The sequence below is a fragment of the Salmo salar genome, chromosome ssa04, assembly GCF_905237065.1.
Source record: "Salmo salar chromosome ssa04, Ssal_v3.1, whole genome shotgun sequence".
In the NCBI taxonomy this organism is placed as follows: Eukaryota; Metazoa; Chordata; class Actinopteri; order Salmoniformes; family Salmonidae; genus Salmo; species Salmo salar.
The window spans coordinates 84,493,972-84,510,793 of NC_059445.1; positions in this window are offsets into that span (position 1 = coordinate 84,493,972).

Sequence of the window (16,822 nt, forward strand, 5' to 3'; positions counted from 1 at the left end):
ACCCCCACACTACAACCTGGCTGGTACCCCCACACTACAACCTGGCTGGTACCCCCACACTACAACGTGGCTGGTACCCCCACACTACAACCTGGCTGGTACCCCATCACTACAACTTGGCTGGTACCCCCACACTACAACCTGGTTGGTACCCCCACACTACAACCTGGCTGGTACTACAACCTGGCTGGTACCCCCACACTACAACCTGGCTGGTACCCCCACACTACAACCTGGTTGGTACTACAACCTGGCTGGTACCCCCACACTACAACCTGGCTGGTACCCCCACACTACAACCTGGTTGGTACCCCCACACTACAACCTGGCTGGTACCCCCACACTACAACCTGGCTGGTACCCCCACACTACAACCTGGCTGGTTCCCCCACACTACAACCTGGCTGGTACCCCCACACTACAACCTGGCTGGTACTGCAACCTGGCTGGTTCCCCCACACTACAACCTGGCTGGTACTACAACCTGGCTGGTACCCCCACACTACAACCTGGCTGGTACCCCCACACTACAACCTGGCTGGTACCCCCATCACTACAACCTGGTTGGTACCCCCACACTACAACCTGGCTGGTACCCCTACACTACAACCTGGCTGGTACTACAACCTGGCTGGTACCCCCACACTACAACCTGGTTGGTACCCCACTCACTACAGACCTGGCTGGTACCCCCACACTACAACCTGGTTGGTACCCCCATCACTACAACCTGGTTGGTACCCCCATCACTACAACCTGGCTGGTACCCCCACACTACAACCTGTTTGGTACCCCCACACTACAACCTGGCTGGTACCCCCCATCACTACAACCTGATTGGTACCCCCACACTACAACCTGGTTGGTACCCCACACTACAACCTGGCTGGTACTACAACCTGGCTGGTACCCCCACACTACAACCTGGCTGGTACCCCCACACTACAACCTGGTTGGTACCCCCACACTACAACCTGGCTGGTACCCCCACACTACAACCTGGCTGGTACCCCCCACACTACAACCTGGCTGGTACTCCCACACTACAACCTGGCTGGTACCCCCACACTACAACCTGGCTGTACCCCCCACACTACAACCTGGCTGTACCCCCCACACCACAACCTGGCTGGTACCCCACACTACAACCTGGCTGGTACCCCACACACTACAACCTGGCTGTACCCCCCACACTACAACCTGGCTGGTACCCCCCACACTACAACCTGGCTGGTACCCCCACACTACAACCTGGTTGGTTCCCCCCACACTACAACCTGGCTGGTACCCCCACACTACAACCTGGCTGGTACCCCCACACTACAACCTGGCTGGTTCCCCCACACTACAACCTGGCTGGTAGCCCCACACTACAACCTGGCTGGTACTACAACCTGGCTGGTACCCCCACACTACAACCTGGCTGGTACCCCCACACTAAAACCTGGCTGGTACTACAACCTGGTTGGTACCCCCACACTACAACCTGGCTGGTACTGCAACCTGGCTGGTACCCCACACTACAACCTGGTTGGTACCCCCACACTACAACCTGGCTGGTACTACAACCTGGCTGGTACCCCCCACTACACAACCTGGCTGGTACTACAACCTGGCTGGTACCCCCCACACTACAACCTGGTTGGTCCCCCACACTACAAACCTGGCTGGTACCCCACACTACAACCTGGCTGGTACCCCCACACTACAACCTGTCTGGTACCCCCACACTACAACCTGGCTGGTACCCCCACACTACAACCTGGTTGGTACCCCCACACTACAACCTGGCTGGTACCCCCACACTACAACCTGGCTGGTACCCCCACACTACAACCTGGTTGGTTCCCCCACACTACAACCTGGCTGGTACCCCCACACTACAACCTGGCTGGTACCCCACACTACAACCTGGCTGGTTCCCCACACTACAACCTGGCTGGTACCCCCACACTACAACCTGGCTGGTACTACAACCTGGCTGGTACCCCCACACTACAACCTGGCTGGTACCCCCACACTACAACCTGGCTGGTACTACAACCTGGTTGGTACCCCCACACTACAACCTGGCTGGTACTGCAACCTAGCTGGTACCCCCCACACTACAACCTGGCTGGTACTACAACCTGGCTGGTACCCGCACACTACAACCTGTTTGTTACCCCCACACTACAACCTGGTTGGTACTACAACCTGCCTGGTACCCCCACACTACAACCTGGCTGGTACCCCCACACTACAACCTGGCTGGTACCCCCACACTACAACCTGGTTGGTACTACACCCTGGCTGGTACCCCCACACTACAACCTGGCTGGTACCCCACACTACAACCTGGTTGGTACCCCACACTACAACCTGGCTGGTACCCCCACACTACAACCTGGCTGGTTCCCCCACACTACAACCTGGCTGGTACCCCACACTACAACCTGGCTGGTACTGCAACCTGGCTGGTTCCCCCCACACTACAACCTGGCTGGTTCCCCACACTACAACCTGGCTGGTACCCCACACTACAACCTGGCTGGTTCCCCCACAGTACAACCTGGCTGGTACCCCCACACTACAACCTGGCTGGTACTGCAACCTGGCTGGTTCCCCCACACTACAACCTGGCTGGTACTACAACCTGGCTGGTACCCCCACACTACAACCTGGCTGGTACCCCCATCACTACAACCTGGCTGGTACCCCCACACTACAACCTGGCTGGTACTACAACCTGGCTGGTACCCCCACACTACAACCTGGCTGGTACCCCACACTACAACCTGGCTGCTACCCCCACACTACAACCTGGTTGGTCCCCCACACTACAACCTGGCTGGTACTACAACCTGGCTGGTACCCCCACACTACAACCTGGCTGGTCCCCACACTACAACCTGGCTGGTACCCCACACTACAACGTGGCTGGTACCCCACACTACAACCTGGCTGGTACCCCCATCACTACAACTCTGGCTGGTACCCCCACACTACAACCTGGTTGGTGCCCCCACACTACAACCTGGCTGGTGCACTACAACCCGGCTGGTACCCCACACTACAACCTGGTTGGTACCCCCCATCACTACAACCTGGCTGGTACCCCCATCACTACAACCTGGCTGGTACCCCCCACACTACAACCTGTTTGGTACCCCCACACTACAACCTGGCTGGTACCCCCATCACTACAACCTGGTTGGTACCCCACACTACAACCTGGTTGGTACCCCCACACTACAACCTGGCTGGTACTACAACCTGGCTGGTACCCCCACACCACAACCTGGTTGGTACCCCACACTACAACCTGGCTGGTACCCCCACACTACAACCTGGCTGGTACCCCCACACTACAACCTGGCTGGTACTCCCACACTACAACCTGGCTGGTACCCCCACACTACAACCTGGCTGTCCCCCACACTACAACCTGGCTGGTACCCCCACACTACAACCTGGCTGGTACCCCCCACACTACAACCTGGTTGGTTCCCCCACACTACAACCTGGCTGGTACCCCCCACACTACAACCTGGCTGGTACCCCCACACTACAACCTGGCTGGTTCCCCCACACTACAACCTGGCTGGTAGCCCCACACTACAACCTGGCTGGTACTACAACCTGGCTGGTACCCCCACACTACAACCTGGCTGGTACCCCCCACACTAAAACCTGGCTGGTACTACAACCTGGTTGGGACGCCCACACTACAACCTGGCTGGTACTGCAACCTGGCTAGTACCCCCACACCTACAACCTGGTTGGTACCCCACACTACAACCTGGCTGGTACTACAACCTGGCTGGTACCCCCACACTACAACCTGGCTGGTACTACAACCTGGCTGGTACCCCCCACACTACAACCTGGTTGGTGCCCCACACTACAACCTGGCTGGTACCCCCACACTACAACCTGGCTGGTACCCCACACTACAACCTGGCTGGTCCACTACAACCTGGCTGGTACCCCACACTACAACTGGCTGGTACCCCCACACTACAACCTGGTTGGTACCCCCACACTACAACCTGGCTGACCACACAATACAACCTGGCTGGTACCCCCACACTACAACCTGGCTGGTACTCCCACACTACAACCTGGCTGGTACCCCACACACACAACCTGGCTGTACCCCCACACTACAACCTGGCTGGTACCCCACACTACAACCTGGCTGGTACCCCCACACTACAACCTGGTTGGTTCCCCCACACTACAACCTGGCTGGTAACCCCCACACTACAACCTGGCTGGTACCCCCACACTACAACCTGGTTGGTTCCCCCACACTACAACCTGGCTGGTAGACCCCACACTACAACCTGGCTGGTACTACAACCTGGCTGGTACCCCCAGACTACAACCTGGCTGGTACCCCGCACACTAAAACCTGGCTGGTACTACAACCTGGTTGGTATCCCCACACTACAACCTGGCTGGTACTGCAACCTGGCTGGTACCCCCACACTACAACCTGGCTGGTACCCACACTACAACCTGGCTGGTACTACAACCTGGTTGGTACCCCCACACCACAACCTGGCTGGTACTACAACCTGGCTGGTACCCCCACACTACAACCTGGCTGGTCCCCCACACTACAACCTGGCTGGTTTACCCCACACTACAACCTGGCTGGTACCCCCACACTACAACCTGTCTGGTACCCCCACACTACAACCTGGCTGGTGCCCCCCACACTACAACCTGAAGTTGGTACCCCCACCACTACAACCTGGCTGGTACCCCCACACTACAACCTGGCTGGTACCCCCACACTACAACCCGGCTGGTACCCCACACTACAACCTGGTTGGTTCCCCCACACTACAACCTGGCTGGTACCCCCACACTACAACCTGGCTGGTACTACAACCTGGCTGGTACCCCCACACTACAACCTGGCTGGTACCCCACACTACAACCTGGCTGGTACTACAACCTGGTTGGTACCCCCACACTACAACCTGGCTGGTACTGCAACCTAGCTGGTACCCCCACACTACAACCTGGCTGGTACTACAACCCGGCTGGTACCCCACACTACAACCTGTTTGTTACCCCCACACTACAACCTGGTTGGTACTACAACCTGCCTGGTACCCCACACTACAACCTGGCTGGTACCCCCACACTACAACCTGGCTGGTACCCCCACACTACAACCTGGTTGGTACTACAACCTGGCTGGTACCCCACACTACAACCTGGCTGGTACCCCCACACCGAACAACCTGGTTGGTACCCCCACACTACAACCTGGCTGGTACCCCCACACTACAACCTGGCTGGTTCCCCACACTACAACCTGGCTGGTACCCCCACACTAAACCTGGCTGGTACTGCAACCTGGCTAGTTCCCCCACACTACAACCTGGCTGGTTCCCCCACACTACAACCTGGCTGGTACCCCAGCACTACAACCTGGCTGGTTCCCCCACACTACAACCTGGCTGGTACCCCCACACAGCTACAACCTGGCTGGTACTGCAACCTGGCTGGTTCCCCACACCACAACCTGGCTTGGTACTACAACCTGGCTGGTACCCCCACACTACAACCTGGCTGGTACCCCATCACTACAACCTGGTTGGTACCCACACACTACAACCTGGCTGGTGACTACAACCTGGCTGGTACCCCCCACACTACAACCTGGCTGGTACCCCCACACTACAACCTGGCTGCTACCCCCACACTACAACCTGGTTGGTACCCCCACACTACAACCTGGCTGGCATTACAAACTGGCTGGTACCCCACACCACAACCCGGCTGGCACCCACACAACACCTGGCTGGTACCCCACACTACAACGTGGCTAGTTGCCCCCACACTACAACCTGGCTGGTACCCCCATCACTACAACTTGGCTGGTACCACCACACTACAACCTGGTTGGTACCCCCACACTACAACCTGGCTGGTACTACAACCTGGCTGGTACCCCCACACCACAACCTGGCTGGTTCCCCCACACTACAAACCTGGTTGGTACTACAACCTGGCTGGTACCCCACACTACAACCTGGCTGGTACCCCACACTACAACCTGGTTGGTCCCCAACACTACAACCTGGTGGTAACCCCACACTACAACTCTGGCTGGTACCCCACACTACAACCTGGCTGGTTCCCACACTACAACCTGGCTGGTACCCCCACACTACAACCTGGCTGGTACTGCAACCTGGCTGGTTCCCCCCACACTACAACCATGGCTGGTACTACAACCTGGCTGGTACCCCCGCACTACAACCCGGCTGGTACCCCCATCACTACAACCCGGCTGGGTACCCCATCACTACAACCTGGTTGGTACCCCCACACTACAACCTGGCTGGTACCCCACACCACAACCTGGGCTGGTACTACAACCTGGCTGGTACCCCCACACACAACCTGGTTGGTACCCCAATCACTACAACCTGGCTGGTACCCCCACACTACAACCTGGCTGGTACTACAACCTGGCTGGTACCCCACACTACAACCTGGTTGGTATCACTACAAACCTGGCTGGTACCCCCATCACCACAACCTGGCTGGTACCCCACACTACAACCCGTTTGGTACCACACTACAACCTGGCTGGTACCCCCATCACTACAACCTGATTGGTACCCCCACACTACAACCTGGTTGGTACCCCACACTACAACCTGGCTGGTACTACAACCTGGCTGGTACCCCCACTACAACCTGGCTGGTACCCCACACCACAACCTGGTTGGTACCCCACACTACAACCTGGCTGGTCCCCCCCACACTACAACCTGGCTGGTAACCCCACACTACAACCTGGCTGGTACTCCCACACTACAACCTGGCTGGTACCCCCACACTACAACCTGGCTGTACCCCCACACCACAACCTGGCTGTACCCCCCACACTACAACCTGGCTGGTACCCCCACACTACAACCTGGCTGGTACCCCCACACTACAACCTGGTTGGTTTCCCCTACACTACAACCTGGCTGGTACCCCACACTACAACCTGGCTGGTACCCCACACTACAACCTGGCTGGTCCCCCACACTACAACCTGGCTGGTAGCCCCACACTACAACCCGGCTGGTACTACAACCTGGCTGGTACCCCCACACTACAACCTGGCTGGTACCCCCACACTAAAACCTGGCTGGTACTACAACCTGGTTGGTACGCCCACACTACAACCTGGCTGGTACTGCAACCTGGCTAGTACCCCACACTACAACCTGGTTGGTACCCCCCACACTACAACCTGGCTGGTCCACTACAACCTGGCTGGTACCCCCACACTACAACCTGGCTGGTACCACAACCTGGCTGGTACCCCCACACTACAACCTGGCTGGTACCCCCACACTACAACCTGGCTGGTACCCCACACTACAACCTGGCTGGTACCCCACACTACAACCTGTCTGGTACCCCCACACTACAACCTGGCTGGTACCCCTCACACTACAACCTGGTTGGTACCCCCACACTACAACCTGGCTGGTACCCCACACTACAACCTGGCTGGTACCCCCACACTACAACCTGGTTGGTTTCCCCCACACTACAACCTGGCTGGTAACCCCATCACTACAACCTGGTTGGTACCCCCACACTACAACCTGGTAGGTACCCCCACACCACAACCTGGTTGGTACTACAACCTGGCTGGTACCCCCACACTACAACCTGGCTGGTACCCCCCACACTACAACCTGGTTGGTACCCCAACATCTCACAACCTGGCTGGTACCCACACAATACAACCTGGCTGGTACCCCCACACTACAACCTGGCTGGTACCCCACTCTACAACCTGGCTGGTACCCCACACTACAACCTGGCTGTACCCCACACTACAACCTGGCTGGTACCCCACACTACAACCTGGCTGGTACCCCCACACTACAACCTGGCTGGTTCCCCACACTACAACCTGGCTGGTACCCCCACACTACAACCTGGCTGGTACCCCCACACTACAACCTGGCTGGTTCCCCCACACTACAACTTGGCTGGTAGACCCACACTACAACCTGGCTGGTACCTACAACCTGGCTGGTACCCCCACACTACAACCTGGCTGGTACCCCACACTGAAACCTGGCTGGTACTACAACCTGGTTGGTATCCCCACACTACAACCTGGCTGGTACTGCAACCTGGCTGGTACCCCACACTACAACCTGGTTCGGTGCCCCACACTACAACCTGGCTGGTACACAACCTGGTTGGTACCCCCACACTACAACCTCGGCTGGTACTACAACCTGGCTGGTACCCCACACTACAACCTGGTTGGTACCCCCACACTACAACCTGGCTGGTACCCCCACACTACAACCTGGCTGGTACCCCACACTACAACCTGTCTGGTACCCCCACACTACAACCTGGCTGGTACCCCCACACTACAACCTGGCTGGTACCCCCACGACTACAACCTGGCTGGTACCCCCACACTACAACCTGGCTGGTACCCCACACTACAACCTGGTTGGTTCCCCCACACTACAACCTGGTTGGTACCCCCCCACACCACAACCTGGCTGGTTCCCCCACACTACAACCTGGCTGGTACCCCACACTACAACCTGGCTGGTACTACAACCTGGCTGGTACCCAACACTACAACCTGGCTGGTACTACAACCTGGTTGGTACCCCACACTACAACCTGGCTGGTAGCAACCAGCTGGTACCCCAAACACTACAAACCTGGCTGGTACACAACCTGGCTGGTACCCCCCCACTACAACCTGTTTGTTACCCCACACTACAACCTGGCTGGTACTACAACCTGCCTGGTACCCCCACACTACAACCTGGCTGGTACCCCACACTACAAACCTGGCTGGTACCCCACACTACAACCTGGTTGGTACTACAACCTAGGCTGGTACCCCCACACTACAACTCTGGCTGGTACCCCACACTACAACCTGGCTGGTACCCCACACTACAACCTGGCTGGTACCCCCACACTACAACCTGGCTGGTTCCCCACACTACAACCTGGCTGGTACCCCCACACTACAACCTGGCTGGTACTGAAGGTAGTTCCCCACACTACAACCTGGTTGGTTCACCCACACTACAACCTGGCTGGTACCCCACACTACAACCTGGCTGGTTCCCCACACTACAACCTGGCTGGTACCCCCACACTACAACCTGGCTGGTACTGCAACCTTGGCTGGTTCCCACACTACAACCTGGCTGGTACTACAACCTGGCTGGTACCCCCACACCTACAACCTGGCTGGTACCCCCATCACTACAACCTGGTTGGTACCCCCACACTACAACCTGGCTGGTACTACAACCTGGCTGGTACCCCCCACACCCAACCTGGCTGGTACCCCACACTGTACAACCCGGCTGCTACCCCCACACTACAACCTGGTTGGTACCCCCACACTACAACCTGGCTGGTACTACAACCTGGCTGGTACCCCCACACTACAACCCTGGTGGTACCCACACAACCTGGTTGGTACCCCACACTACAACGTGGCTGGTACCCCCACACTACAACCTGGCTGGTACCCCCATCCACTACAACTTGGCTGGTACCCCCACACTACAACCTGGTTGGTACCCCCACACTACAACCTGGCTGGTACTAATGCGTCCCCCACACTACAACCTGGTGGTACCCCCACACCACAACCTGGTTGGTACCACAACCTGGCTGGTACCCCACACTACAACCTGGCTGGTACCCCACACTACCCTTGGACCCCACATGACAACCTGGCTGGTACACACTACAACCGGGCTGGTACCCAACACTACAACCTGGTTGGTTCCCCACACTACAACCTGGCTGGTACCCCCCCACACTACAACCTGGCTGGTACTGCAACCTGGCTGGTCCCCACACTACAACCTGGCTGGTACTACAACCTGGCTGGATCCCCACACTACAACCCTGGCTGGTACCCCCCACACTACAACCTGCTGGTACCCCATCACTACAACCTGGCTGGTACCCACACTACAACCTGGCGTTGGTACCCCACACACAACCTGGCTGGTACTACAACCTGGCTGGTACCCCCACACTACAACCTGGCTGGTACCCCATCACTACAACCTGGTTGGTACCCCACACTACAACCTGGCTGGTACCAACCTGGCTGGTACCCCATCACTACAACCTGGTTGGTACCCCACACTACAACCTGGCTGGTACCCCATCACTACAACCTGGCTGGTACCCCACACTACAACCTGTCGGTGGTACCCCCACACTACAACCTGGTTGGTACCCCCATCACTACAACCTGGTTGGTACCCCACACTACAACCTGGTTGGTACCCCACACTACAACCTGGCTGGACTACAACCTGGCTGGTACCCCACACTACAACCTGGCTGGTACCCCCACACTACAACCTGGTTGGTACCCCACACTACAACCTGGCTGGTACCCCACACTACAACCGGCTGGTACCCCCACACTACAACCTGGCTGGTACTCCCACACTACAACCTGGCTGGTACCCCCACACTGACAACCTGGCTGTACCCCCACACTACAACCTGGCTGGTACCCCCACACTACAACCTGGCTGGTACCCCCACACTACAACCTGGTTGGTACCACTACACTGGTGGCCCACACTACAACCCTGGCTGGTACCCCACACTACAACCTGGCTGGTTCCCCCACACTACAACCTGGCTGGTAGCCCCACACTACAATCTGGCTGGTACTACAACCTGGTTGTACCCCCACTACTACAACCTGGCTGGTACCCCCACACTACAAACCTGGCTGGTACTACAACCTGGTTGGTACCCCCACACTCACAACCTGGTTGGTACCCCACTACAACCGGTGGACTGCAACCTGGCTGGTTCCCCCACACTACAACCTGGCTGGTACTACAACCTGGCTGGTACCCCACACTACAACCTGGCTGGTACCCCCATCACTACAACCTGGCTGGTACCCCACACAAGGGAACAACCGGTTGGTCCCCACACTACAACCTGGCTGGTACCCCACACTACAACCTGGCTGGTACCCCACACTACAACCTGGCTGGTACCCACACCACAACCTGGCTGGCCATCACTACAACCGGCTGGTAACCCCCACACTCACAACCTGGCTGGTACCCCACAAACTACAACCGGCTGGTACCCCCACACTACAACGGCTGGTCCCACCACAACCGGGTACCCCATCACTACAACCTGGCTGGTACGAGACCCCACACTACAACCTGGTTGGTACCCCCACACTACAACCTGGCTGGTAAAACTACAACCTGGCTGGTACCCCCACACTACAACCTGGCTGGTACCCCCACACTACAACCTGGCTGGTACTACAACCTGGTTGGTTCCCCCCACACTCACAACCTGGCTGGTTCCCCACACTACAACCTGGCTGGTACCCCCACACTAACCTGGCTGGTACCCCACACACTACAACCTGGCTGGTACCCCACACTACAACCTGGCTGGTCCCCACACTACAACCTGGCTGGTGCCCCCACACTACAACCTGGCTGGTACCGCAACTGGTGCCCCCACACTACAACCTGGCTGGTACAAACCTGGCTGGTACCCCACACTACAACCCTGGCTGGTACCCCACACTACAACCTGGCTGGTACCCCCACACTACAACCTGGTTGGTACCCCCACACTACAACCTGGCTGGTACCCCACACTACAACCTGGCTGGTACGCATACAACCTGGCTGGTACCCCACACTACAACCAGGTGGGTACCCCAACACTACAACCTGGCTGGTACCCCACACCACAACCTGGCTGGTGCCCCCACTACCCTGGTAACCTGGTTGGTACCCCACACTACAACCTGGTTGGTACCCCACACTACAACCTGGCTGGTACCCCCACACGGTACAACCTGGCTGGTACCCCCACACTACAACCTGGTTGGTACCCCACACTACAACCTGGCTGGTACCACACTACAACCTGGCTGGTACCCCCACACTACAACCTGGCTGGTACCCCACACTACAACCTGGTTGGTACCCCACACTACAACCTGGCTGGTACCCCACACTACAACCTGGCTGGTACCCCACACACAACCTGGTGGTACCCCCACACTACAACCTGGTTGGTATACCCCCCACACTACAACCTGGTTGGTACCCCCACACTACAACCTGGCTGGTACCCCACACTACAACCTGGCTGGTACCCCCACACTACAACCTGGCTGGTAACCCCACACTACAACCTGGCTGGTACCCACACACTACAACCTGGCTGGTACCCCACACTACAACCTGGTTAGCCCCCACACTGCAACCCTGGCTGGTACCCCACACCACAACCTGGCTGGTAATCCCACACTACAACCTGGCTGGTGCCCCCACACTACAACCTGGCTGGTTCCCCCACACTACAACCTGGCTGGTACCCCACACTACAACCTGGCTGGTACTACACCGCTGCCCCACACTACAACCGGTTGGATACCCCCACCTTCAACCTGGCTGGTACCCCCACACTACAACCTGGCTGGTACCCCACACAAACCTGGCTGGTACCCCCCACACACAACCTGGTTGGTACCCCACACTACAACCTGGCTGGTTCCCCCACACTACAACCTGGCTGGTACCTCACACCACAACCTGGTTGGTGAACTACAACCTGGCTGGTACCCCACACTACAACCTTGGTGCCCCCACACTAAACCTGGCTGGTACCCCACACTACAACCTGGTTGGTACCCCACACTACAACCTGGCTGGTACCCCACACTACAACCTGCAAACAACTGCTGCCCCCACACTACAACTGGCTGGTACCCCCACACCACAACCTGCTGGAACCCCCACACTACAACCTGGCTGGTACCCCCACACTACGAACCTGGCTGGTACCCACACTACAACCTGGTTGTACACAACCGGCTGGTACCCCCACACTACCAACCTGGCTGGTACCCCACACTCACAACCTGGTTGGAAATTTCCACAAACTGGCTGACCCCACACTACAACCTGGCTGGTACCCCACACTACAACCTGGCTGGTACTACAACCTGCGCGGTACCTACACTACAACCCGGCTGGTACCCCCCACTACAACCTGGCTGGTACCCCCACACTACAACCTGGTTGGTTCAACTACAACCTGGCTGGTACCCCCACACTACAACCTGGCTGGAATACCCCACACTACAACCTGGCTGGTACCCCACACTACAACCTGGCTGGTACCCCACACTACAACCTGGTTGGTACCCCACTACAACCTGGCTGGTACCCCACACACTACAACCTGGCTGGTACCCCACACTCACAACCTGGTTGGTCCCCACACTACAACCTGGCTGGTACCCCCACACTACAACCTGGCTGGTACCCCACACTACAAACCTGGCTGGTCCCACACTACAACCTGGCTGGTACAACTGTCAACCTGGCTGGTACCCCCACACTACAACCCGGTTGGTACCCCCACACTACAACCTGGCTGGTCCCCCACACTACAACCTGGCTGGTTCCCCCACACTACAACCTGGCTGGTACCCCCACACTACAACCTGGCTGGTACTGCAACTGGCTGGACCCCACTACAACCTGGCTGGTGCACTACAACCTGGCTGGTACCCCCACACCACAACCTGGCTGGTACCCCCACACTACAACCGGTGGTACACTAAACCTGGTTGGTACCACACTACAACCTGGCTGGTACCCCACACTACAACCTGGCTGGTACTACAACCTGGCTGGTACCCCCACACTACAACCTGGTTGGTACCACTACAACCTGGCTGGTACCCCCACACTACAACCTGGCTGGTACTACAACCGGCTGGTACCCCCACACTACAACCTGGTTGGTACCCCCACGCTACAACCTGGCTGGTACCCCCACTATAACCTGGCTGGTACCCCCACACTACAACCGGCTGGTACCCCCACACTACAACCTGGCTGGTACCCCCACACTACAACCTGGCTGGTACCCCCACACTACAACCTGGTTGGTCCCCACACTACAACCTGGCTGGTACCCCCACACTACAACCTGGCTGGTACCCCCACACTACAACCTGGTTGGTACCCCACACTACAACCTGGCTGGTACCCCCACACTACAACCTGGCTGGTTCCCCACACTACAACCTGGCTGGTACTCCCACACTACAACCTGGCTGGTACCCCCACACTACAACCTGGCTGGTGCCACACTACAACCTGGCTGGTACCCCCACACTACAACCTGGCTGGTATCCCCACACTACAACCTGGCTGGTACCCCCACACTACAACCTGGCTGGTACCCCCACACTACAACCGGCTGGTACCCCCACACTACAACCTGGTGGTTCCCCACACTACAACCTGGCTGGTACCCCCACACTACAACCTGGCTGGGTCCCCCACACTACAACCTAGGTTGGTACCCCAACACTACAACCTGGCCGGTACCCCCACACTACAACCTGGCTGGTTCCCCCACACTACAACCTGGCTGGTACCCCCACACTACAACCTGGCTGGTACTTCACACTACAACCTGGCTGGTACCCCCACACTACAACCTGGCTGGTACCCCACACTACAACCTGGCTGGTACCCCCACACACAACCTGGGCTGGTTCCCCACACTACAACCTGGCTGGTACCCCCACACTACAACCTGGCTGGTACCCCACACTACAACCTGGCTGGTTCCCCCACACTACAACCTGGCTGGTAGCCCCACACTACAACCTGGCTGGTACTACAACCTGGCTGGTACCCCACACCACAACCTGGCTGGACCCCCACACTACAACCTGGCTGGTACTACAACCTGGTTGGTACCCCCACACTACAACCTGGCTGGCTGCCTAGCTGGTCCCCCACACTACAACCTGGCTGGAACCCGCACTACAACCTGGCTGGTACCCCCACACTACAACCTGGTTGGTAACTACAACCTGGCTGGTACCCCCACACTACAACCTGGCTGGTACCCCACACTACAACCTGGCTGGTACCCCCACACTACAACCTGGCTGGTACCCCACACTACAACCTGGTTGGTACTACAACCTGGCTGGTACCCCACACTACAACCTGGCTGGTACCCCCACACTACAACCTGGCTGGTACCCCCACACTACAACCTGGCTGGTACCCCCACACTACAACCTGGCTGGTTCCCCACACTACAACCTGGCTGGTACCCCCACACTACAACCTGGCTGGTACTGCAACCTGGCTGGTTCCCCACACTACAACCTGGCTGGTACCCCCACACCACAACCTGGCTGGTACCCCCACACTACAACCTGGCTGGTTCCCCCACACCACAACCTGGCTGGTACCCCCACACTACAACCTGGCTGGTACCCCCACACTACAACCTGGCTGGTACCCCCACACTACAACCTGGCTGGTACCCCCACACTACAACCTGGCTGGTACCCCACTACAACCTGGCTGGTACCCCCACACTACAACCTGGCTGGTACCCCCACACTACAACCTGGCTGGTACTACAACCTGGTTGGTACCCCACACTACAACCTGGCTGGTACCAACCTGGCGGCCCCCACACTACAACCTGGCTGGTTACTACAACCTGGCTGGTACCCCACACTACAACCGGTTGGTCCCCAACTACAACCTGGCTGGTACCCCCACACTACAACCTGGCTGGTACCCCATACCACAACCTGGCTGGTACCCCCACACTACAACCTGGCTGGTACCCCCACACTACAACCTGGCTGGTACCCCCACACTACAACCTGGCTGGTACCCCCACACTACAACCTGGCTGGTACCCCCACACTACAACCTGGCTGGTACCCCCACACTACAACCTGGCTGGTTCCCCCACACTACAACCTGGCTGGTACCCCCCACACTACAACCTGGCTGCCTGGCTGGTTCCCCCACACTACAACCTGGCTTGGTACCCCCACACTACAACCTGGCTGGTACCCCCACACTACAACCTGGCTGGTACCCCCACACTACAACCTGGCTGGTACCCCCACACTACAACCTGGTTGGTACTGCAAACCTGGCTGGTACCCCACACCACAACCTGGCTGGTACCCCCACACTACAACCTGGTTGGTACCCCCACACTACAACCTGGGCACAACCTGGCTGGTACCCCCACACTACAACCTGGCTGGTACCCCACACTACAACCTGGCTGGTCCCCACACTACAACCTGGCTGGTACCCCACACTACAACCTGGCTGGTACCCCCACACTACAACCTGGCTGGTACCCCACACTACAACCTGGCTGGTACCCCCACACTACAACCTGGCTGGTACTACAACCTGGCTGGTACCCCCACACTACAACCTGGCTGGGTACCCCCCACACTACAACCTGGCTGGTACTACAACCTGGCTGGTACCCCACACTACAACCTGGCTGGTACCCCAACACTACAACCTGGCTGGTACCCCACACTACAACCTGGCTGGTACCCCCACACTACAACCTGGCTGGTACCCCCACACTACAACCTGGCTGGTACCCCCACACTACAACCTGGCTGGTACCCCCACACTACAACCTGGTGGTCCACTGCAACCTGGCTGGTTCCACACCACTACAACCTGGCTGGTACCCCCACACTACAACCTGGCTGGTACCCCCACACTACAACCTGGCTGGTACCCCCAACACTACAACCTGGTTGGTACCCCCACACTACAACCTGGCTGGTACCCCCACACTACAACCTGGCTGGTACTACAACCTGGCTGGTACCCCCACACTACAACCTGGTTGGTACCCCCACACTACAACCTGGCTGGTACCCCACACACAACCTGGCTGGTACCCCACACTA